This window comes from Triticum urartu, chromosome 2 (assembly GCF_003073215.2).
Source record: "Triticum urartu cultivar G1812 chromosome 2, Tu2.1, whole genome shotgun sequence".
NCBI classification, from domain to species: Eukaryota; Viridiplantae; Streptophyta; class Magnoliopsida; order Poales; family Poaceae; genus Triticum; species Triticum urartu.
In genome coordinates this window covers 535,358,635-535,384,097 of record NC_053023.1, presented here as the reverse complement: position 1 = coordinate 535,384,097, position 25,463 = coordinate 535,358,635, and positions in this window count along the sequence as shown.

Genomic DNA, 25,463 nt, shown 5'->3' with positions numbered 1-25,463 from the left:
ACATTGCTACAGAAGTGTTGACATTCTGCTCAAAATACATTGAAATAGCTGATCAGCTTAGCAAAGATGTGGGTGAAGACAATCCCGGGCTCAATGTTTTCGATTATTATGTTCAAGTTACAAGGAAGAGTCGACAAGAGGACAAACTAAAGATTTGGACAAAATGGTTTGGTATGTGTTGAATAACTATCCTGAGATACTACCTTATATCAAGTAAGTGCAGTACTGCAGCTGATACATCGTAATCTACTAAACTTGCAGCACATTCTTATATATTTAGATGTTTGACGCGATCACTATGTTGTGCAGCATCTACAAAGAGGATTTACTGCCGCAAAATCCAAGAAACATTGACAAACTGGTTATGGCAGGATTTGCGAAATGGTTCAAGAACCATGTAAGCTTTTGAAGTGCACTGTCAGTTTTTTTAATATATTGAGTACATAAGATGATCAGCTTGTCTATTTTCTAACCATAGGTTAAGAAGATGCGGGAGGATGGGCAGGCAGTTGATGATGCCCTTTACTCAGTAGCAATGGGTCCTGATACTCGGGTAAGACATTATGAATCTTGCGTTGTTGGAGATGTGCGCTACAACACCCTTGCACGAGACGAAGGCAGGAAGACACAAAACAGTGCCATCATGAGCACGGATACGTATGACAAAGAGACAACTGAAATGTATGCTAACATAACAAACATTGTTCAGTTGCAGTATATCTCCAGTTTCGAGGATCATCGGTGTGTGGTTCTGTTGTGCTATCGTTGGTATAAACTGTTTTCCAAGATCACAAAACCCGAAGCTGATGATTATTTCAAATCCATCAATGTCAAGGCGGCGTACCAGACCAATGAGCCTTTTATTTTGGCAACCCAAGCAACACAGATATTTTTCTTGGAAGACACATTTGCACGTAGCGATGACTGGAGAGTATTGCAAAGGTTTGAGCAGAGGAATTCGTTTAATGAAGTTGCACAACAAGATGATGCTTACACTGATCCTGATGTACAAGATAACACAGATGTTCCTAATATATTTGAGAACCATCACGTCAATGACGCCGGCGAAAAGATTGCCTGTCGTGCTGTGGACATACAAGAGTTGATCAAGAAGAAGCCAACGCTCAAGGACGTTAAGGACGAAGAAGAAGATGACACCATGGGGAATTATGATTCAGACTAATACACATGGTGAAGATGTTGACGCTACTGCTGCGGATGATGATTACATTGCTTTTGTCGTATTTGCCCATGAGAAGACGTTTTTTATCTACTATGTGAAATTGTGTTTGCTATGACAACTGAAACCTGATGAACATGTTGTTTAGTATTTTGCTGTGAGAACATCACTTGTTATGTATGCTGATTTGTGTTTGGTGATTGTATGACAACTAAAACATGATGACATTGTTGTTTAGTTGTACTCATATTTGGCTGTGAAACTTGAATTTGATGACATAGTATGCTGTTGGACTACCATTTGCCTGACATCTTCGAATGATAACAAAGCTGACCCGACATGGCCTCTGCTATTTATTTATTTATATGAGCAAAAGGGGATACCCCCTGATTTCCGTTAATAGAAATCATTAGATGTTCACAACACTACGCCCAGCCTCCTACACAGGTTTCATTCATTACTAGTTTCAGCAAAGTGCTCATGTCGTAGCCACTGAATACATCACGAGTGGTACATACACTGCAAATAAAGAGACAATCATCCTACAGAGCACATCGATTTTGCCCATTATCTTCACAAGCTCTTTCATCTCCTCATTGCTGTCAAGGCCGTTCAGCAGCTATTGCTTGGCCATGATCAGATGAACTGCATCTTTAACCTTCTGCTCTGCATCTTCCTCTTCTGTCGTTCCTTCAGTTACTTGTCCAACACCCCAACCTGCTGGTATTGGGATCCCTCAGCTAAACAAATAATCAGCGTAGTTGCATTCCCCCACATCAGCAACTTCCCAGAAATACAAATCACACGAATCTTCCCTTTTCTGCACGAATCAAATTGGAAGATCATCAACCAAACTATTAAAAAAATCAGCAACTGAAAGCAGCAGAACAACACTTAAACATATTATTACCCCATGATTCGGGCATTTGTAGAAGACTCGGCCAGGGTTGCGGATTGTGGTTGAGACGCGACGGATGACTCTGCGTGATTTGCAGCAGTGGCACCACACCAACGGTAGTGGGTTGCGATGAGCAATCGGCTGTGGTGTGCGTGCCGGCGGGGGTGTGATGAGACCCACAGGCGATGGTACGGGTGGCGACTTGGCGCATATCTGGTTGTTGCCTGCTGAAGAGCAGGTGGACGAGCAGCCAGCGGACATGGTTGCTGCGGCCAGAGCTTCTGATGCTAGGCAGAGTAAGTAGAGAAGAGAGAAGCGAATGTTGGATATGTCAGTTTCATTACTTGCAGAGTAGCATAGCACCATATATAGTCATAGTCTAGGTTTGGATTCGAACCAGCTATAGGAGCACATCTTTCTTTTTTCTAAAACTCGACAACGTCTCTTTACTGGTACACTAGCTTGTTCTGTACGCCTTCCCAAGTCTTTGATTTTATTTCTATATATAAAAAGTATGCTACTTGGTGTCCGCTTAGTCAACAAACGATTGTGCCAACCTTGACCGTTGGATTGACATCCAACGTCTGTCGCATTTCTTCAGTCTCTTCTTCCTCGAGCCGCCAAAGCCAAACCAGCGCTGGGGGGACCGCCTGCTCTCGCCTCCTACGGCTGGCTGTGATCTTCCTCAGCCCCTTTTCGTTCCCGTCCGAGGCCTCACCATCGTCCTCCGCCTTGGTTCGCTCGCCGCGGCGCCGCCCCCCGGTGTTGTCAACATGGTAAACAACCGAGAGGAATAAGGAGATGACTGTACATGGTGAGGATGACAGTAGGGACCCAGTAGCGCGCGCAGTAATTTTGTTTTTTCGGGATGGAGAAGGGTATCAACTGGGTTTTGCGGGACCCGTGGCCCATCTAGCCCAGGCTTTTATTTCATATGTTTAGCACATGACCAGCCCAGTTTGTTTTTTTCCTTTCTGAAAATGGCTAGCCAGCTATTTTGTTTTTTGCAGAATAACCAACATAGGCCCACTTGCTTTTCTACGCCCTGCTGGGCCGGAAATCTTTCAAGACGAGGATGGATGCATTTTGCCCAGAAAATGGGCTATAAGTAATAAGAAATGGGCTATAAGTAATAATAAAGGGGCAGTAAAATGGAAAAATACAGCAAATAGGCAATTAGTTCCAAAATACTATTTTCTTTCGGATTTTGATATTTTAAATTTCATTATTTATGTGCGGGTGAAATTTCATTGAATTTAAATTAAGGTATATTTAGATTTAAAATTAATTTGAATCTGGCTAGAAATTTCGGGCCGTATGCTGTCTGGGACAGATTTGGAGGCTGACTTGTGGGTCTACTAGGTTGACATGTACATTGGCTTTGTCAACTTAGTCCACAAACGATTCTAGCAGCAGTGACCATTGGATGTTAATCCAACGACCGTGTTGCTTCTTCAATATCTGATCTTCTTGCTCCAGCTGCCCAAACCAGCTTGGGTGAGACTGCCTGCTCCCGCCTCCCGTGGCTGGCTGTGCTGCCGCACAGGCTGCACCGCCCCACCCTACTTCATTGCTGGCCATGCCATTCCTCTACTCACCCACACCTCCTGTTATTTTCCGGCGACGGCAGCCGGACCAGTAAACCCTCGTACTCCCCACCGCATGGGAAACCATTGCCGAGTCTTCCCCGGCTCCATGTCGTTCCCTTCCTAGGCCTCGCCGTCGTCCACCGCCATGGTGCTCTCGGCGCGACCTGGTCAACGTGGTCAATAAACGACATCCATCGGCCGTGGATTGTACGCGCAAAATAATGATTCCTCCACCTGACAGCTGGGACCCACCGGAAGGGCCTGTGTATTTCGCGAAAAAACGTTCCCCCCACTGACATGTCGGACCCACCAGCTATATCTTCGCAGCAAGGAAGTGCCTCCTTATTACACACAAAAAAATGTATACCCCCCTGCTAGCTGGGACCCACCATTGTGGGAGGCTGACTTGTGGGCCTACTAAGTTGACGGGGACGGAGGGCTTTGTCAACTTAGTCAATATGAACGATTATAGCTCCGGTGACCGTATGATGTCCATCCAACGGCCGTAGTGCTTCTTCAACCTCTGCTCTTCTTGCTCCAGCCGCCCAAAGTAGCGCCGGTCGTGCCGCATGCTCCTGCCTCCCGTGGCCTATTGTGCTGCCGCGGAGGCCTCACCGCCCACTACTATTCCCATCGCTGGCCAGGCCCTGTGACGACGGCAGCCTCACACCGCAGCCGAACCAGTGAACCCTCGTACTCCTCTCTGCACGGGCTTCCACTGCAGCGTCTTCCCCGGCTCCGCGTCGTCCCCTTCCTAGGCCTCGCCGTCGTCCACCGCCGTGGTGCTCTCCGCGCGGCGTGGTCAACATGGTCAAGGAACGACTTCCATCGGAAGAGTACTGTACGTGCAGAGGCTGACAACTGGGTCCACGGCCACAGCCCAGTTTTTTTGTGATTTGCCAAGTAAGTCGCTTTGTCAGGTCTGTTGGGCTGCAAATCTTTCAAGACGAGGAGAGCTTTCATTCGGCTGGCCGAGAAAATGGCCCATCAGTAATTAGAAATGGGCTGTACATTTTTAAAACACATCAAACCGACAATTAGTTTCAAATATCTTTTTTTTCATTTCGAGATTTTAAATTACATTAATTTTTATGCGTGGAGAATTTGTTGGATTTTATATTGATATACATTTATTTTTAAAATTAGTTTGAATGTGAGTCAAAATTTCGGGATTAAAAATAGTTCGGACCGCACCGAAATATGCAAAATTTCATATAATTTTTTAACCGTGGCCATAATATGGGCTGTAATGCTAACAAAAAGAATATGGGCTCCAAAAAAACCCTTAAGAATTAGCAAATGGGCTGTAAATTATTAGAAATAATGGCACATGGGCTGTATGCTGTTTTCCACAGATTTGAGGCTTTCTTAAAAAAGGTTGACGCACAAGAAGTGACTGTTGGATGTCCATCAAACGGCCATTGTGCTTCTTCAATCTCTGCTCTTCCTGCTCCAGCCGCTCAAACAAGCGCCAGTGGGACTGCCTGCTCCCTCCTCCCCGCGGCCGGCTGTGCTGCCGCGCAGGCCTCACCGCCCCACCGTACTCCCATCGCTGGCCTAGGCATCCCTCTACTCACCCACACCTGCTGTTATTCTCCAGCGACGGCAGACGAACTAGTAAACCCTCGTACAGTCGTACTCCCCTCCGCGTGGGAAACAACTGCCGAGTCTTCCCTGCCTCCGTGTCGTTCCCTTCCTAGGCCTCGCCGTCGTCCACCGCCCTGGTGCTCTCGGCGCGGCCTGGTCAACGTGGTCTACGACCGACATGCATCTGAAGTGGACTGTATGTGGAGAGGCCGACAGCTGGGTCCACGGCCGCACGCAAGGAAATGCCTCCTTATTACGCGCAAAATAATGATTCCTCCACCTGACATCAGGGACCCACTGAAAGGGCCTCTGTATTTCGCGAAAAAAATGTTACCACCGCTGACAGCTCGGACCCACTAGCTATATCTTTGCACGCAAGGAAGTGCCTCCTTATTACGCACAAAAAAATGAATACTCCCCCTGTTAGCTAGGACCCAGTATAGTGGCAGGCTGACTTGTGGGCCTACTAAGTTGACGGGGACGGAGGGCTTTGTCAACTTAGTCAATATGCACGATTCTAGCTCCAGTGACCATACGATGTCCATCCAACGGCCATAGTGCTTCTTCAACCTCTGGTCTTCTTGCTCCAGCCGCCCAAACCAGCGCCGGTCGTGCCTCATGCTCCTGCCTCCCGTGGCCGGTTGTGATGCGGTGGAGGCCTCACCGCCCCCTACTACTCCCGCCGCTGGCCAGGCCATCCCTCTACTCACCCACACCCCCTATTATTCTGCGGCGACGGCAGCCTCACACCGCAGCAAACCAGTGAACCCTCGTACTCCTCTACGCGTGGGCATCCACTGTCGCGTCTTCCCCGGCTCCGCGTCGTCCCCTTCCTAGGCCTCACCATCGTCCACCGCCCTGGTGCTCTCGGCGTGGCGTGGTCAACGTGGTTAAGGAACGGCTTCCATCGGACGTGGACTGTACGTGGAGAGGCCGACAGCTGGGTCCACGGCCGCAGCAAGGAAGTGCCTCCTTATTACGTGCAAAATAATTATTCCTCCACGTGACAGCGCGGACCCATCGGACGGGCCACTGTATTTCGCGAAAAAACGTTTGCCCCTGACTGCTGGGGCCCACCAGCTACATCTTCGCATGCAAGGAAGTGCGTCCGGGCAAAAAAAAATGATTCGCCCCCCTGACTGCTGGGACCCACCAGCTACATCTTCGCAGGCACGGAAGTGCCTGACAGTCGGGACCCACCTGGTCGAAGCGTACGTAGCGTTGTCATTCTGGTCGCGAACGTGTACGTACATATATACTGGTGGATGTAGAGGCGCGCATGTGTCATAGTAGAGGCGTGTACGTGTCGTAGTAGAGGCGCACACGTAGCATGTACACGTACGTACAACGACCAGGGTGCAAGAAAGAAAATATGACCATGTATGTGTACATACGGGCGGGGTCTCGAACGCCTACTCGTGCATACGTACGGCCAGGGCTCGTGTACATGGCTGGGTCGGAACGGAGAAACAACGTCGTCGTGTTCATGGGGAGGCAACAAAATGCGTCGTGTTCATGGGGAGGCAACATAATGCGTCATGTTCATTGGGAGGCAACGGAACGCATGGGAGCCAACCGGCTGGGTCGGAACAGAATGCTTGGTCGTGCTCATCGGGAGGGCTTGGACGGAACATGCGATGGAAACGAGGCCTGGCGTACTGCACACCGGAGGAAACGGACCTCCTACGTTCGGAACGGGGTCCTGTTGATCGGGAGGAGTGTGGCGTACCGCAAAATGAAGGAAACGGACCTTCTACGGTCGAAACGGGGGTCCTGTTGATCGGGAGGGGTGTGGCGTACCGCAAAACGGACGAAATGGACCTCCTACGGTCGAAACGGGGGTCCTGTTGATCGGGAGGGGTGTGGCGTACCGCAAAACGGATGAAATGGACTTGTGTTGGAGCGCTACGGTCGAAACGGGGGTCCTGTTCATCGGGAGGGGTGTGGCGTACTGCAAAACAGGACTCCACGGGATACTGTTCATCTCCACCGTCGACCTCCTCCAGCCTCCACGGGCTACCGTCGACCTCCTCCAGCCTCCACGGGCTCCTGTTCATCCAGCCTCCACCGCGCGCTACTCCACCGTCTACTGTTCAACCACCCCTCCACGGGCACCCCTCCACCGTCTACTGTTCATCCACCCTCCACACCATGGGGTCCTGTTCAACCACCCCTCCACGGGCACCCCTCCACCGTCTACTGTTCATCCAGCCCTCCATCACACCACGGGGTCCTGTTCATCTAGAGGCAAAGCCACCGCTCATTGTTCATCCAAACCCCCCTGCAACGCTCACTATTCATCCCAGAGGCAGCATCAATCGGCTTCAGTTAGCAGCAGTAGCGAAGGAATCGCTCGATCGAGTTCAGTTAACAACCATCGATCGATCGCTCGGGTTCAGTAACGCGTAGCCTACAGTGCAATCACTCGGGTTCAGTTAGAGCCCAATGCCTCGCTCGGGTTCAGTTAGAGCCAATGCCTCGCACACATGCGCATACGTGTACGAGAGAAACACGCATCACTCGGCCCCCGACCTCCCACCGTAACCGGGAACTCCCCGAAATTTTCCTCGCCCTCGCTTCTACCATTGTTTTTTCCGTCATGGACGGCCCAAAGAATGTCATGCAGCTGCATCTCTGGCCCGCCTAGGACGAAAAGCCCATTTTCTGTCATGATTTTTTGTCATAGAAGTAGGAGCCCACCACATCTATGATGATACTGGGTTTTGTCACAATTATCGTCATAGAAGTGTCATATGTATGACATAATTTTTTTTCGTTCGCCCAAAATGTCACGGATGTGTCTTTTTTTGTAGTGCTGGTGTAGGAAAAGAAAGGAAAAAGCCAAACAAAGCGGCGTTTCAGCAATCCGCGGGGCAGGCCCTTAACGACGCCCAAGCCTAGCCAGACCCCTCCTCGCGCTTCACGGAGGCGCGTCGACGAGATGACCCGCTGCCTCCTTCGAAGCGAGTGCGGCGAAGCGGCGGCTGATCGTAGCCACTGCTGCTGGAGCTGTCACAGGAGGGAGAGCCGCCGTAGCTGGAAGAGATGCGGTCGCCGCTGAGGGCAGGCTCGCCCTCACCCTCGTCACGACCGTCGCCAAGGCCGAGCACCTCCTCACCGTCGTTCGTCTCGGGGCAGCACCCAACGCGGCGGCCATCTTCCTTGAACACCCTCACGTAGAGGGTCGACCTGCGTCATACTTGAAGTGGAGCGTGCACGGCCTGCCCAGGCCACGCATGCGGGCGAATGTCTGCCTGCCGCATGCCAGGGCTATGTTGCCCGTGGCAGAAGTCTCGACCGCGACCCAGGAGGCCTTGCTGCAGCAACCATCCGCCTGCAACCAGAGCCCCCCCTGGACCAGGGGCCAGCAGCTCATCGACAAGGAAGCGCGGAAGCTGGAGCCAGTTGTCGGCCGGGTTTTCTGACCAAATAACGAACTCCAGCGATGCCTCCGCTGAATGGAAGCGCGGGCGGGGAGGCCTCGCCACCATCGTGCACCTCCCCCCATCAACTGGACCACCACGGTTGGGACGGCCCCCTCCGCGTGCCGTGGCGCCGCCTCGACGGTGGGCCACGGCGGGGGGCGCAGCGTGCTTGAGCGGGCAGCCGCGACCGCGCTTGGGCACCGGGGAACCAGGGCCCTCGCGAGGGGCCTTTCCCTTCTCGGCGGCAGAGAACTTCCTTTGAGGCGCCATCGGAGGCACTGCAAGCAATGGAGCAAGAAGGAGGAAGCAAGCAAGGAAGAGATGGGCAACGGGGGCTCCGCCCCCTCCCCATTTATAGCAAGAGAAGGCCAACCGGCGTCTCCCACGATCGCAGGTAATGATGGTCTCCCTTGCATGTCGCAGGGACTTGTCAAGTCGTGCAGTCGTCAAAGCAATGTGGGGAAGCGGAGACGCCCACGTCAAATCAACCACCACGCGTCAACCGAGGCCGCAGGCTTTTGGGGCTTGCGGTGCTCCGAACTTGACCCTTGGCTTCGCCGTGAAGCCAAGCCCGAGCGCACCTTGGGCCCGGGGGCTATTGTCGGCTTTCTGGGAACGAGGGTCCCCAGACTTGCCTACCCGCGGCCCGCGGCGTGGCTAAGCCAGCAGGCCGTACGACCCGTCTTCACCAACAAAGCACCCAAGACCCTCGCGAGGGGCCAAGCCTCGCGAGGCGGATGATGCAAGACCTCCTCTGGAGTGGCCTAGCTAGGCAGGCTCATGAGGAGCAGAGATATGAAGGCAGGGCAAACCTCACGAGGCTCTCGTGACGTGAGCCATGACGATCGGCACCAGGCGGGCGCCAGCGCGCACACCGTCCTTGTTTCTTCTTTGGTGCAAAGGGGGCAAGTGCAGCCGCGGAGTACCGAGGCCTCAGGCAAAGGTTGCCATTCCAGTGCAACAAGACCAAGACCACAGACTGCAAGATGGAGGTCATCGTGGAGCCCAAGGCAGCGTCACCACCAGAACTTTGTGCAGGCAAAGACTACTTTTGTCAGGACTTGTAGTAGCTGCCCCCCTTCAAATTAGCCCGCCATTGTTCGCTCCCTTCCCGCTCGATATTTGGGAAGAGGACCAGGGCCTCTATAAATAGGACTAGCTACCACAGTGGAGGGGGGATCACCTCATCCGAGTGAGGGGGAGACATCATCTTAGCTAGAGGAGAGAGACCACCCCCCCACACACAAGCTCACCGAGCTCAAGAATGCCTCAACCTCAGGAGGCCGTTCTTCCCTTGTATGGTTCATCATCAGCCCAAGAGGCAATCCACCACCACCACACTGGAGTAGGGTATTACACCGCAACGGTGGCCCGAACCAGTATAAACTCCGTGTCCTTCTGTGTTGTGAGTTCGTCGAGTTCGTCCGCAAGATCTTAGCGAGCTAGAGCGTAGATTGGTTGGAGGGAAAGACTTCGCGTGCGCCCCAGTGTTCGAACCTTAAGGGTTTGCCGGAACCCCACATCCCGACAGTATTGTGGAATCATTCCGATATCATTGTGATGGGGATTCTGTCTTGGTGCCTCCTGACATTTAGGGGTTGTGGCATTGTCCTGGGGAGTTGGGCTCCAAGGTGTTTTTGTCACAGTGCTTATCGTTTCAGTTCTGGAATACTAGAGGACGCTGACATCGAAAACGCTTCTATACTCTTTATGGTGAGAGTAGTTTGGCACCACCCAGTACTAGGGAGAGCAATCGGATGTATTGCCACAGCTAGTATATCAGATGTTTTTTGAAGGTCTGTGGTACATGATTTCCGAGGTTTTCTTGGTTATGTGTGACAGATGGATACAGTTGGAGTGTAGGATTTGTTAGTTGTGTGAGATATTTGTGCCTCCCTGTATCCCCAACACCAGATTGCATAACCAAAGAATTTCGGGAGTTCATAGGTGGGAATTCAAGTAGTTACCTAGGATATCTTTCTGACAGATGCATGATATGAGATTGGGGTTCAACGCCTAGTGGTCCATCTGTCCACAGTCATTTTTACAGTGGTCTTGTTGTGTCTTAAAGAGTCCTTGGTTATGCTGACTCAGGGACGCTTCGTATGTCATGTGCACTGCCTTGTACATGATGGTGCTGTACAATTGAGCCTGTGTGGGCCCCACCATGAAAATTTCGGACGGAATCTCTATCACATGTTAGTTTCCGGCTTATTCTGCAAGCTAATAGGTCTCCGTCGTATCTACTTTGCCTAACGCTTTTCCTCTTGTTTTGGACTCTAATTTGCATGATTTGAATGAAACTAACCCGGACTGACACTGTTTTCAGCAGAACTACCATAGTGTTGTTTTTGTGCAGAAATAAAAGTTCTCGGATTGGAACGAAACTTTGTGAGGACTTTTTATACAATAAAAGAGAATTTTTGGAGCCAAGAACCACCGTAGGGGGGGCACCTGGGTGGGCACAACCCGCCAGGGCGCGCTTGCCCCCCAGGTTGCGCCTAGGTGGGTTGTCCCCACCTGGTGGCCCCGCAGACCCTGAAACCGATGCTATAAAATCCTATTTTTATAGAAAAATCAGGGAGGAAGAATTATCTCGTTTCGCGATACGGAGCCACTGTTACCTCCTGTTCTTCATCGGGAGGCCAGATCTGGAGTTCGTTTGGGGCTCCGGAGAGGGGGATCTTCCGTCTTCGTCATCACCAACCCTTCTCCATCGCCAATTCCATGATGCTCTCCACCGGGAGTGAGTAATTCCTTCATAGGCTCGCTGGTCGGCGAAGAGCTGGATGAGATTCATCATGTAATCGAGTTAGTTTTGTTAGGGCTTGATCCCTAGTATCCACTATGTTCTGAGATTGATGTTGCTATGCTTAATGCTTGACACTTTGGGACCGGGTGCCATGATTTCAGATCTAAACACCATTATATCTAGGTTCAAGATCCGATCTTGCAAGTTATAGTCACCTACTACGTGTTATGATCTGGCAACCCCAGAGTGAGAATTGTTGGGACAGTTCCCGGTGATGACTATAGTTTGAGGAGTTCATGTATTCACCGTGTGTTAATGCTTTGTTCCAGTTCTCTATTAAAAGGAGGCCTTAATATCCCTTAGTTTCCAATAGGACCCCGCTGCCACGGGAGCGTAGGACAAAACATGTCATGCAAGTTCTTTCCAATAGGACCCAGAGTTGATTACTTTGGTTGAATCTGATCTTTTCCATGGTTATGAAACTGAAACTATTGTGGCACACCTTACTAAGTTGAATGATATAGCCACCCTTTTTGCTCAGGATGAGAAAGTTCACTATTATTATATTCTCGAATTATTTCCGTTCTCATTAAAGGGTGATTCTAAAGCTTGATACAATACTCTTGCTCCTGGTTGTGTGCGTAGTCCCAAGATATGATTTATTACTTCTCTGAAAAATATTTTCCTGCTCATAAGAAACAAGCTACCTTACATGAAATATTTAACTTTGTGCAAATTGAAGAAGAGAGTCTCCCACAAGCTTGGGGGATGCTTCTCCAATTGCTTAATGCTTTGCCTGGTCATCCTCTTAATAAAAATGAAATACTTGATATCTTCTACAATGGACTAACGATGCTTCTAGGGTTTTCCTAGATAATTATGCTGGTTGTGTTTTCAGGGAACGAACTATTGGGCAAGCTAAAGAATTATTGAATAACATATTAAAAAATTATGATGATTGGACTCTTCCTGAACCACCGCTTAAACCCACTCCAAAGAAGAGGGGTATTTTATATCTCAGTCCTGAAGATATGCAAGATGCAAAGAAATCCATGAAGGAAAAAGGTATTAAAGCCGAGGATGTCAAAAATTTACCTTCAATTGAAGAAATACATGGGCTTGATACACCACCACCATCTAAGGTGGTAGAGGTAAATTCTCTAATGACATTCAATGATAATGATAATCCTCACAACATGCACCCTAGCCAATGCCTTTATGAGTTTGAAAGTTACATTAGAAAGCAAGATCACTTTAATGCAAATGTTATGAAACAATCGAAATACAATTCTGATATGATTGCTCGCCTGAGTGACTTGTTATTTAGAATCTCAAATGATGTTAGAAGTGTGGGAAAGCATGCTTCTATTGTTCACACTCAGTTAGAACAAGTTGCTAAATCTCAAAGAGAGTTGTTAGATGAAATGAACAACAATATAAATGACTTTGCTGTTAGAGTAGCCACTAGAGGAGGTAAGACTCAGGAACCACTTTATCCTGAGGGACACCCAAAAATAGTTGAACAAGTCTCTCAAAGGGTTAACACTGATGCACCTAGTCCTTCTAAAAGGAAAAACAAAAAGAAAATGATAGGACTTTGCATGCCTCTAGTGAAACTGAAGTAGAAAAACCTCCTGTTAATGATAATGAAGTTTCTATCTTTGATACTGAAACTCAATCTAGTAACGAACAATCACCTCCTGATAATGAAAAAGATAATGATGAGGTTCATGAAAATACTCAAACAAATGATAAAGAACCAAACAATGATGTTGAGATAGAACCAGCAGTTGATCTTGATAACCCACAACCTAAGAATAAAAGATGTGATAAAAGAGACTTTGTTGCTAGAAAACATGGTAAGGAAAGAGAACCATGGGTTCAAAAACCTATTCCCTTTCTACCTAAGTCAAGTAAAAAGAAAGATGATGAAGAATTTGAACGCTTTGCTAAAATGCCGAGGCCAGTATTTTTGCGTACTCGCTTGATTGGCATCTTAAAAATGCCTCCTTATGCAAAGTACATGAAAGACATCATCACCAATAAGAGAAAAATAAAGGAAGATTAAATCTCCACCATGCTTGCTAATTATACTTTTAAATATGGAGTACCTAAAAAACTTGGAGATTCGGGAATACCAACTATACCTTGCTCCATCAAAAGAAATTATGTGAAAACTGCTTTATGTTATTTAGGAGCTGGTGTTAGTGTTATGCCTTTCTCTTTATACAAAAGACTTTATTTGAATAAACTCACACCTACTGAAATATCTTTGCAAATGGCTGACAAATCAACTGCCATACCTATCGGTATTTGTGAGGATGTGCCCGTTGTTGTTCCTAATGTTACTATCTTGACTGACTTTGTTAAACTTGAGATGCCCAAGGACGACAACATGTCGATTATCCTTGGGAGACCCTTTTTGAATACTGCAGGGGCTGTTATTGATTGCAATTAATGGAAGGTCACATTTCATATCAATGGTAATGAGCATATGGTGCACTTTTTAAAGAAACAATTCCAAGTGAATGGTATTAATGTTATTGAAAAATCTCCAATAATCACTATTGGAACTTTTCAACTACCTTTATCTACTATTAAAAAGAAATATGAAATTCTTATTGTTGGGGACATTCATATCCCCGTTTATGTAACTTAGTGATTTATGAAAGTTCTTCGGTTTCATGCTAATCGAAAGTGGTTGTTAATAAGACTTGATCAACCTTATTAATGCATCATTTTTGAGAGGCATGAAGTTGATGAAGTTGATGAATTTAGTGAGCACCTTGTGTTTTCTGTTTTTATTAGTTAAATAAAATCAAATGCCATGTTTTGTCTGTTTTCTGAATTTTCCGTGCAATAAAAAATGACCCAAAAATAAAAGTTCTCAGAATGCCCTAAAAATTTAATACATTTTTTCTGAATATTTAAGAATTTTTGGTGCAAATAACATCACAGGGAGGTGCACCAGGTGGGCACAACCCACCTGGGCGTGCCAGGACCCCTAGGCGTGCCTTGGTGGGTTATGGTCCCCACATGCCCCCCTCACTTATCTCTTCATACCACATCATCACCTACCTCCAGAAAAAAATCACCATTGCTCTCTCTCTCTCTCTCTCTCTCAAACCCGCGGATTTCGATCTCTTTGATCGAAGCTTCGTTTCCAAAACTGTTTCGGGGGATTGTTGCTTGGTATGTGACTCCTCCGTTTGTCGAATTAGTTTTTGTTTTAGTGGTTTATATTTTGAATAATTAGCTACTCTTGGTGCTGCTATAGATGAGCTTGCATGTTGAATTATTGGAGTTCTAAGTAGTTTGAATGCTTGTTATGGCCTCTATGCATCCCTATGAGTAGTTGCTATCAATCTTGTAGAGTTTTGTTGAGAAAATTTTGTTGGACTAAAAATTTCAGAATTTAGTTCATAGGAAAAAGATGAGTTTCTTTAGGAAGTTTGCTTCCAAGAAGAACTCCAAGGGAGTCACTGGGGAGTCATATGACAGTGATCTCCATACCTAGAGAATGGCGGAGATACGACCGTGCGAATGGCCGCATAACCCGTTCATGGAAGGGGCCAAAATACTTCTAGAGTTTACACAATATGATGCCAATGCCGGCCTCACCAACTTCATCGTAGCTGGATGTGAACAATATCATCTCCTCGTAAATTCCTATGTGCAAAGTTTAAATTTCCTTCCTAGGAATAACCCCCCTGAGGTATAGTTTAATTTATATGCCAAAACCCGTCAGATACCACTTACTGACTTTTGTGATATATGCATGATCCCTTCTGACGGGAGTTTAGTTGAGCCTAGGCCCGCGGAGTTTGACGGTTTTTACTGCACTCTGACTGTGGGGGATGAGAGAGGGGTGTCGAGTGTCACCGCCACTAGCATACACTTTCCTGCTGTGCATTATTTTGCTTTATTCATTGCGAAGTGTTTGCTTGCTAGAGACAAAGTAGGTGCACTCAGTGCTCTAGACTTTGCTGTTTTACATCGCACACTTCACGGCGACAACACTTATAGCTTGGGAGCTATTGTGGAATGTCGCCTCCACATTAATGGATCCAAGGGCAAAATACATGGTGGTATTTACGCTACTTGCTTGGTGATGTCTCTACACAACCTTCTTCTTGTAGACGTTGTTGGGCCTCCAAGTGCAGAGGTTTGTAGGACAGTAGCAAATTTCCCCCAAGTGGATGACCTAAGGTTTATCAATCCGTGGGAGGCGTAGGATGAAGATGGTCTCTCTCAAGCAACCCTGCAACCAAATAACAAAGAGTCTCTTGTGTCCCCAACACACCCAATACAATGGTAAATTGTATAGGTGCACTAGTTCGGCAAAGAGATGGTAATACAAGTGCAATATGGATAGTAGATATGGGTATTTATAATCTGAAAAATATAAAAACAGCAAGGTAACTAATGATAAAAGTGAGCACAAACGGTATTGCAATGTGTTGAAACAAGGCCTAGGGTTCATACTTTCACTAGTGCAAGTTCTCTCAACAATAATAACATAGTTGGATCATATAACTATCCCTCAACATGCAACAAAGAGTCACTCCAAAGTCACTAATAGCGGAGAACAAACGAAGAGATTATGGTAGGGTACGAAACCACCTCAAAGTTATCCTTTCTGATCGATCTATTCAAGAGTCTGTAGTAAAATAACACGAAGCTATTCTTTCCGTTCAGTCTATCCTAGAGTTCGTACTAGAATAACACCTTAAGAGACAAATCAACCAAAACCCTAACGTCACCTAGATACTCCAATGTCACCTCAAGTATCCATGGGTATGATTATACGATATGGATCACACAATCTCAGATTCGTCTATTCAACCAACACAAAGAAATTCAAAGAGTGCCCAAAGTTTCTACCGGAGAGTCAAGACAAAAACGAGTGCCAACCCCTATGCATAAGTTCACGAGGTCACAGAACTCGCAAGTTGATCACCAAAACATACATCAAGTGGATCACATGATATCCCATTGTCACCACAGATAAGCACATGCAGGACATACATCAAGTGTCCTCAAATGCTTAAAGACTCAATCCGATAACACAACTTCAAAGGGAAAACTCAATTAATTACAAGAGAGTAGAGGGGGGGGGGAAACATCATAAGATCCAAATATAATAGCAAAGCTCGCGATACATCAAGATCGTTCCACCTCAAGAACACGAGAGAGAGAGAGAGAGAGAGATCAAACACATAGCTACTGGTACATACCCTCAGCCCCGAGGGTGAACTACTCCCTCCTCGTCATGGAGAGCGCCAGGATGATGAAGATGGCCACCGGAGAGGGATTCCCCCCTCCGGCAGGGTGCCGGAATGGGTCTAGATTGGTTTTCGGTGGCTTCACAGGCTTCTGGCGGCGGAACTCCCGATCTATTCTGCTCCTCGATGTTTGTAGGGTATATGGACTTATATAGGCGAAAGAAGTCGATCAAGGGAGCCACGAGGGGCCCACGAGGGTGGGGGGCGCACCCAGGGGGGTAGGGCGCACCTTCCTGCCTCGTGGCCACCTCGAAGCTTCCCTGACGTCTACTCCAAGTCTTCTGGATTGCTTCCGTTCCAAAAATAACTCTCCCGAAGGTTTCATTCCGTCTGGACTCCGTTTGATATTCCTTTTCTTCTAAATACTGAAATAGGCAAGAAAACAACAATTTGGGCTGGGCCTCCAGTTAATAGGTTAGTCCCAAAAATAATATAAAAGTGTAAAATAAAGCCCATAAACATCCAAAACAGATAATATAATAACATGGAACAATCAAAAATTATAGATACGTTGGAGACGTATGAGCATCCCCAAGCTTAATTCCTGCTCGTCCTCGAGTAGGTAAATGATAAAAACAGATTTTTTGATGTGGAATGCTACCTAACATATTTATCCATGTAATTCTCTTTATTGTGGCAAGAATATTCAGATCCTAAAGATTCAAGACGAAAGTTTAATATTGACATAAAAATAATAATACTTCAAGCATACTAACCAAGCAATCATGTCTTCTCAAAATAACATGGCCAAAGAAAGCTATCCCTACAAAATCATATAGTCTGGCTATGCTCTATCTTCATCACACAAAATATTTAAATCATGCACAACCCCGATGACAAGCCAAGCAATTGTTTCATACTTTTGATGTTCTAAACCTTTTCAATCTTCACACAATACATGAGCGTGAGCCATGGACATAGCACTATAGGTGGAATAGAATGGTGGTTGTGGAGAAGACAAAAAGGAGAAGATAGTCTCACATCAACTAGGCGTATCAATAGGCTATGGAGATGCCCATCTATAGATATCAATGTGAGTGAGTAGGTATTGCCATGCAACTGATGCACTAGAGCTATAAGTGTATGAAATCTCAAAAAGAAACTAAGTGGGTGTGCATCCAACTCGCTTGCTCACGAAGACCTAGGGCATTTTGAGGAAGCCCATCATTGGAATATACAAGCCAAGTTCTACAATGAAAGATTCCCACTAGTATATGAAAGTGACAACATAGGGGACTCTCTATCATGAAGATCATGGTGCTACTTTGAAGCACAAGTGTGGTAAAAGGATAGTAGCATTGCCCCTTCTCTCTTTTTCTCTCATTTTTGTTTTGTTTTTTTGGGCCTTCTCTTTTTTGTCTTTTGGCCTCTTTTTCTTTTGTCCAGAGTCTCATCCCGACTTGTGGGGGAATCATAGTCTCCATCATCCTTTCCTCACTGGGACAATGCTCTAATAATGATGATCATCACACTTTTATTCACTAACAACTCAAGAATTACAACTCAATACTTAGAACAAAATATGACTCTATATGAATGCCTCCGGCGGTGTACCGGGATGTGCAATGACAGATGAGTGACATGTATGAAACATTTATGAACGGTGGCTTTGCCACAAATACGATGTCAACTACATGATCATGCAAAGCAATATGACAATGATGGTGCGTCTCATAATAATAGAACAATGGAAAGTTGCATGGCAATATATCTCAGAATGGCTATGGAAATACCATAATATATCTCAGAATGGCTGTTTTGAGGAAGGTATATGGTGGGTTTATGGTACTAGTGAAAGTTGTGCGATACTAGAGAGGCTAGCAATGGTGGAAGCGTGAGAGTGCGTATAATCCATGGACTCAACATTAGTCATAAAGAACTCACATACTTATTGCAAAAATCTATTAGTTATCGAAACAAAGTATTACACGCATGCTCCTAGGGGGATAGATTGGTAGGAAAAGACCATCACTCGTCCCCGACCGCCACTCATAAGGAGGACAATCAATAAATAAATCATGCTCCGACTTCATCACATAACGGTTCACCATACGTGCATGCTACAGGAATCACAAACTTCAACACAAGTATTTCTCAAATTCACAACTACTCAACTAGCATGACTCTAATATCACCATCTCCATATCTCAAAACAATAATCAAGTATCAAACTTCTCTTAGTATTCAATGCACTTATATGAAAGTTTTTATATTATTCCTAAAAGAAAATTTCCATGTTGTTCTAAGGGACTCTCAAAATAATATAAGTGAAGCATGAGAGATCAATTATTTCTATAAAATAAAACCACCGCCGTGCTCTAAAAAGATATAAGTGAAGCACTAGAGCAAATGACAAACTACTCCGAAAGGTATAAGTGAAGATCAATGAGTAGTCGAATAATTATGCAAATATGTGAAGACTCTCTAACATTTAATAATTTCAGATCTTGGTATTTTATTCACACAACAATCAAAACAAAATAAGATAAAATGATGCTCTAAGCAAAACACATATCATGTGGTGAATAAAAATATAGCTCCAAGTAAAGTTACCTATGAACGAAGACGAAAGAGGGATGCCTTCCGAGGCATCCCCAAGCTTAGGATTTTGGTTGGCCTTGAATTTTACCTTGGGGTGACTTGGGCATCCCCAAGCTTAGGCTCTTGCCACTCCTTATTCCATAGTCCATGGAATCTTCACCCAAAACATGAAAACTTCACAACACAAAACTTAACAGAAAACTCGTAAGCTCCGTTAGTATAAGAAAATAAATCACCACTTAGGTATTGTTGTGAACTCATTCTAAATTCATATTGGTCCAATATCTACTGTATTCCAACTTATCCATGGTTCATACCCTCCGATACTACTCATAGATTCATCAAAATAAGCAAACAACACATAGAAAACAGAATCTGTCAAAAACAGAACAGTCTGTAGTAATTTGTAGGATTCAAATACTTCTGTAACTCAAAAAATCCTGAGAAATTAGGAAGTCCTAGGCAATTTGTTTATTAATCTACTGCAAGTGGAATTGGTATTTTATCGCTCTCTGGTAAGAAATGAAAATTATTCCCATGAGCGCATACTATCTATTTTTTACAGCAAGGTCAAATAACAATCACCCAAGAAGGTCCTAAAGGCTTTACTTGGCACAAACACTAATTAAAACATAAAACCACATCTAAAAAGAGGCTAGATGAATTATTTATTACTAAACAGTAACAAAAATCAAGGAACAAAAATAAAATTGGGTTGCCTCCCAACAAGCGCTATCGTTTAACGCCCCTAGCTAGGCATGATGATTTCAATGATGCTCACATAAAAGATAAGAATTGGAACATAAAGAGAGCATCATGAAGAATATGACTAGCCCATTTAAGTCTAACCCACTTCCTATGCATAGGGATTTTGTGAGCAAACAACTTGTGGGAACAAGAATCAACTTGCATAGGAAGGTAAAACAAGCATAACTTCAAAACTTTAAGCACATAGAGAGGAAACTTGATATTATTGCTACTCCTATATGAAGGAAATATGCCCTAGAGGCAATAATAAATTTATTATTTATTTCCTCATATCATGATAAATGTTTATTATTCATGCTAGAATTGTATTAACCGGAAACATAATACATGTGTGAATACATAGACAAACTTAGTGTCACTAGTATGCCTCTACTTGACTAGCTCGTTAATCAAAGATGGTTATGTTTCCTAACCATGAACAAAGAAGTTGTTATTTGATTAACGGGATCACATCATTAGGTGAATGATCTGATTGACATGACCCATTCCATTAGCTTAGCACCCGATCGTTTAGTATGTTGCTATTGCTTTCTTCATGACTTATACATGTTCCTATGACTATGAGATTATGCAACTCCCGTTTGCCGGAGGAACACTTTGTGTGCTACCAAACGTCACAACGTAACTGGGTGATTATAAAGGAGCTCTACAGGTGTCTCCAAAGGTAGATGTTGGGTTGGCGTATTTCGAGAATAGGATTTGTCACTCCGATTGTCGGAGAGGTATCTCTGGGCCCTCTCGCTAATGCACATCACATAAGCCTTGCAAGAATTACAACTAATGAGTTAGTTGCGAGATGATGTATTACGGAACGAGTAAAGATACTTGCAGGTAACGAGATTGAACTAGGTATTGGATACCAATGATCGAATCTCGGGCAAGTAACATACCGATGACAAAGGGAACAACGTATGTTGTTATGCGGTCTGACCAATAAAGATCTTTGTAGAATATGTAGGAGCCAATATGGGCATCCAGGTCCCGCTATTGGTTATTGACCGGAGATATGTCTCAGTCATGTCTACATTGTTCTCGAACCGTAGGGTCCGCACGCTTAATGTTACGATGAGAGTTATTATGAGTTTATGCATTTTGATGTACCGAAGTTGGTTCGGAGTCCCGGATGTGATCACGGACATGACGAGGAATCTCGAAATGGTCGAGACGTAAGGATTGATATATTGGACGGCAATATTCGGACACCGGAAGTGTTCCGGGTGATTTCGGATAAAACCGGAGTGCCGGAGGGGTTACCGGAACCCCCCGGGGAAGTAATGGGCCTTATTGGGCCTGAGGGGAGAGAGAGGGCAGCAGCCCAAGAGGTGGCGCGCCCCCCCTCATGGGGAGTCCGAATTGGACTAGGAGGGGGGGCGCGGCCCCCCTTTCCCTCTCCCTCTCCCTCTCTTTCCTGCCCCCTCAAAGACTCCTAGTTAGACTAGGAAAGGGGAGTCCTACTCCCACTAGGAGGAGGACTCCCCCTCCCCTTGGCACGCCCCATAGGGCCGGCCGGCCTCCCCCTTGCTCCTTTATATACGGGGGCAGGGGGGCACCCTAGAACACACAAGTTGATCCACGTGATCGTTCCTTAGCCGTGTGCGGTGCCCCCTGCCACCATATTCCACCTCGATCATATCGTTGTAGTGCTTAGGTGAAGCCCTGCGTCGGTAGAACATCATCATCATCACCACGCCGTTGTGCTGATAGAACTCATCCCCGAAGCTTTGCTGGATCGGAGCCCGGGGAGCGTCATCGAGTTGTACGTGTGCTAAGAACTCGGAGGTGCCGGAGTAACGGTGCTTGGATCCGTCGGATCGGGAAGACGTACGACTACTTCCTCTACGTTGCGTCAACGCTTCCGTTGCGGTCTACGAGGGTACGTAGACAACACTCTCCCCTCTCGTTGCTATGCATCACCATGATCTTGTGTGTGCGTAGGAAATTTTTTGAAATTACTACGTTCCCCAACAGTGGCATCCGAGCCTGGTTTTCTGGTTTGATGTTATATGTACGAGTAGAACACAAGTGAGTTGTGGGCGATATAAGTCATACTGCCTACCAGCATGTCATACTTTGGTTCGGCGGTATTGTTGGATGAAGCGGCCCGGACCGACATTACGCGTACGCTTACGCGAGACCGGTTCTCCCGACGTGCTTTGCACAAAGGTGGCTTGCGGGTGACTGTTTCTCCAACTTTAGTTGAACCAAGTGTGGCTACGCCCGGTCCTTGCGAAGGTTAAAACGGCATCAACTTGGCAAATTATCATTGTGGTTTTGATGCGTAGGTGAGATTGGTTCTTGCTTAAGCCCGTAGCAGCCACGTAAAACTTGCAACAACAAAGTAGAGGACGTCTAACTTGTTTTTGCAGGGCATGTTGTGATGTGATATGGTCAAGACATGATGCTAAATTTTATTGTATGAGATGATCATGTTTTGTAACCGAGTTATCGGCAACTGGCAGGAGCCATATGGTTGTCGCTTTATTGTATGCAATGCAATCGCGATGTAATGCTTTACTTTATCACTAAGCGGTAGCGATAGTCGTGGAAGCATAAGATTGGCGAGACGACAACGATGCTACGATGGAGATCAAGGTGTCGCGCCGGTGATGATGGTGATCATGATGGTGCTTCGGAGATGGAGATCATAGGCACAAGATGATGATGGCCATATCATATCACTTATATTTATTGCATGTGATGTTTATCTTTTATGCATCTTATCTTGCTTTGATTGACGATAGCATTATAAGATGATCTCTCACTAATTATCAAGAAGTGTTCTCCCTGAGTATGCACCGTTGCGAAAGTTCTTCGCGCTGAGACACCACGTGATGATCAGGTGTGATAGGCTCTACGTTCAAATACAATGGGTGCAAAACAGTTGCACACGCGGAATACTCAGGTTATACTTGACGAGCCAAGCATATACAGATATGGCCTCGGAACACGGAGACCGAAAGGTCGAGCGTGAATCATATAGAAGATATGATCAACATAGTGATGTTCACCAATGAAACTACTCCATCTCACGTGATGATCGGACATGGTTTAGTTGATTTGGATCACGTGATCACTTAGAGGATTAGAGGGATGTCTATCTAAGTGGGAGTTCTTAAGTAATTTGATTAATTGAACTTAAATTTATCATGAACTTAGTACCTGATAGTATCTTGCTTGTTTATGTTTGATTGTAGATAGATGGCTCGTGCTGTTGTTCCGTTGAATTTTAATGCGTTCCTTGAGAAAGCAAAGTTGAAAGATGATGGTAGCAATTACACGGACTGGGTCCGTAGCTTGAGGATTATCCTCATTGCTGCACAGAAGAATTACGTCATGGAAGCACCGCTGGGTGCTAGGCCTGCTGCTGGAGCAACACCAGATGTTATGAACGTCTGGCAGAGCAAAGCTGATGACTACTCAATAGTTCAGTGTGCCATGCTTTACGGCTTAGAATCGGGACTTCAACGACGTTTTGAACGTCATGGAGCATATGAGATGTTCCAGGAGTTGAAGTTAATATTTCAAGCAAATGCCCGGATTGAGAGATATGAAGTCTCCAATAAGTTCTATAGCTGCAAGATGGAGGAGGACAGTTCTGTCAGTGAGCATATACTCAAAATGTCTGGGTATAATAATCACTTGATTCAGATGGGAGTTAATCTTCCAGATGATTGCGTCATTGACAGAATTATCCAATCACTGTCACCAAGCTACAAGAGCTTCGTGATGAACTATAATATGCAAGGGATGAACAAGACTATTCCCGAGCTCTTCGCAATGCTGAAAGCTGCGGAGGTAGAAATCAAAAAGGAGCATCAAGTGTTGATGGTCAACAAGACCACTAGTTTCAAGAAAAAGGGCAAAGGGAAGAAGAAGGGGAACTTCAAAAAGAACGACAAGCAAGTTGCTACTCATGAGAAGAAACCCAAGTCTGGACCTAAGCCTGAAACTGAGTGCTTCTACTGCAAGCAGACTGGTCACTGGAAGCGGAACTGCCCCAAGTATTTGGCGGATAAGAAGGATGGCAAGGTGAACAAAGATATATGTGATATACATGTTATTGATGTGTACCTTACTAATTCTCGCAGTAGCACCTGGGTATTTGATACTGGTTCTGTTGCTAATATTTGCAACTCGAAACAAGGACTACGGATTAAGCGAAGATTGGCTAAGGACGAGGTGACGATGCGCGTGGGAAACGGTTCCAAAGTCGATGTGATCGTGGTCGGCACGCTACCTCTACATCTACCTTCGGGATTAGTATTAGACCTAAATAATTGTTATTTGGTGCCAGCGTTGAGCATGAACATTATATATGGATCTTGTTTAATGCGAGACGGTTATTCATTTAAATCAGAGAATAATGGTTGTTCTATTTATATGAGTAATATCTTTTATGGTCATGCACCCTTGAAGAGTGGTCTATTCTTGTTGAATCTCGATAGTAGTGATACACATATTCATAATGTAGAAGCCAAAAGATGCAGAGTTGATAATGATAGTGCAACTTATTTGGGGCACTGCCGTTTAGGTCATATCGGTGTAAAGCGCATGAAGAAACTCCATACTGATGGACTTTTGGAACCACTTGATTATGAATCACTTGGTACTTGTGAACCGTGCCTCATGGGCAAGATGACTAAGACACCGTTCTCCGGTACTATGGAGAGAGCAACAGATTTGTTGGAAATCATACATACAGATGTATGTGGTCCGATGAATGTTGAGGCTCATGGCGGATATCGTTATTTTCTCACCTTCACAGACGACTTAAGCAGATATGGGTATATCTACTTAATGAAACATAAGTCTGAAACATTTGAAAAGTTCAAAGAATTTCAGAGTGAAGTTGAAAATCATCGTAACAAGAAAATAAAGTTTCTATGATCTGACCGTGGAGGAGAATATTTGAGTTACGAGTTTGGTGTACATTTGAAAAATTGTGGAATAGTTTTGCAACTCACGCCACCCGGAACACCACAGCGTAATGGTGTGTCCGAACGTCGTAATCGTACTTTACTAGATATGGTGCGATCTATGATGTCTCTTACTGATTTACCGCTATCGTTTTGGGGATACGCTCTAGACACAGCCGCATTCACGTTAAATAGGGCACCATCAAAATCCGTTGAGACGACGCCTTATGAACTGTGGTTTGGCAAGAAACCAAAGTTGTCGTTTCTGAAAGTTTGGGGCTGCGATGCTTATGTGAAAAAGCTTCAACCTGATAAGCTCGAACCCAAATCGGAGAAATGTGTCTTCATAGGATATCCAAAGGAAACTATTGGATACACCTTCTATCACAGATCCGAAGGCAAGACTTTTTTTGCTAAATTCGGAAACTTTCTGGAGAAGGAGTTTCTCTCGAAAGAAGTGAGTGGGAGGAAAGTAGAACTTGATGAGGTAACTGTACCTGCTCCCTTATTGGAAAGTAGTAC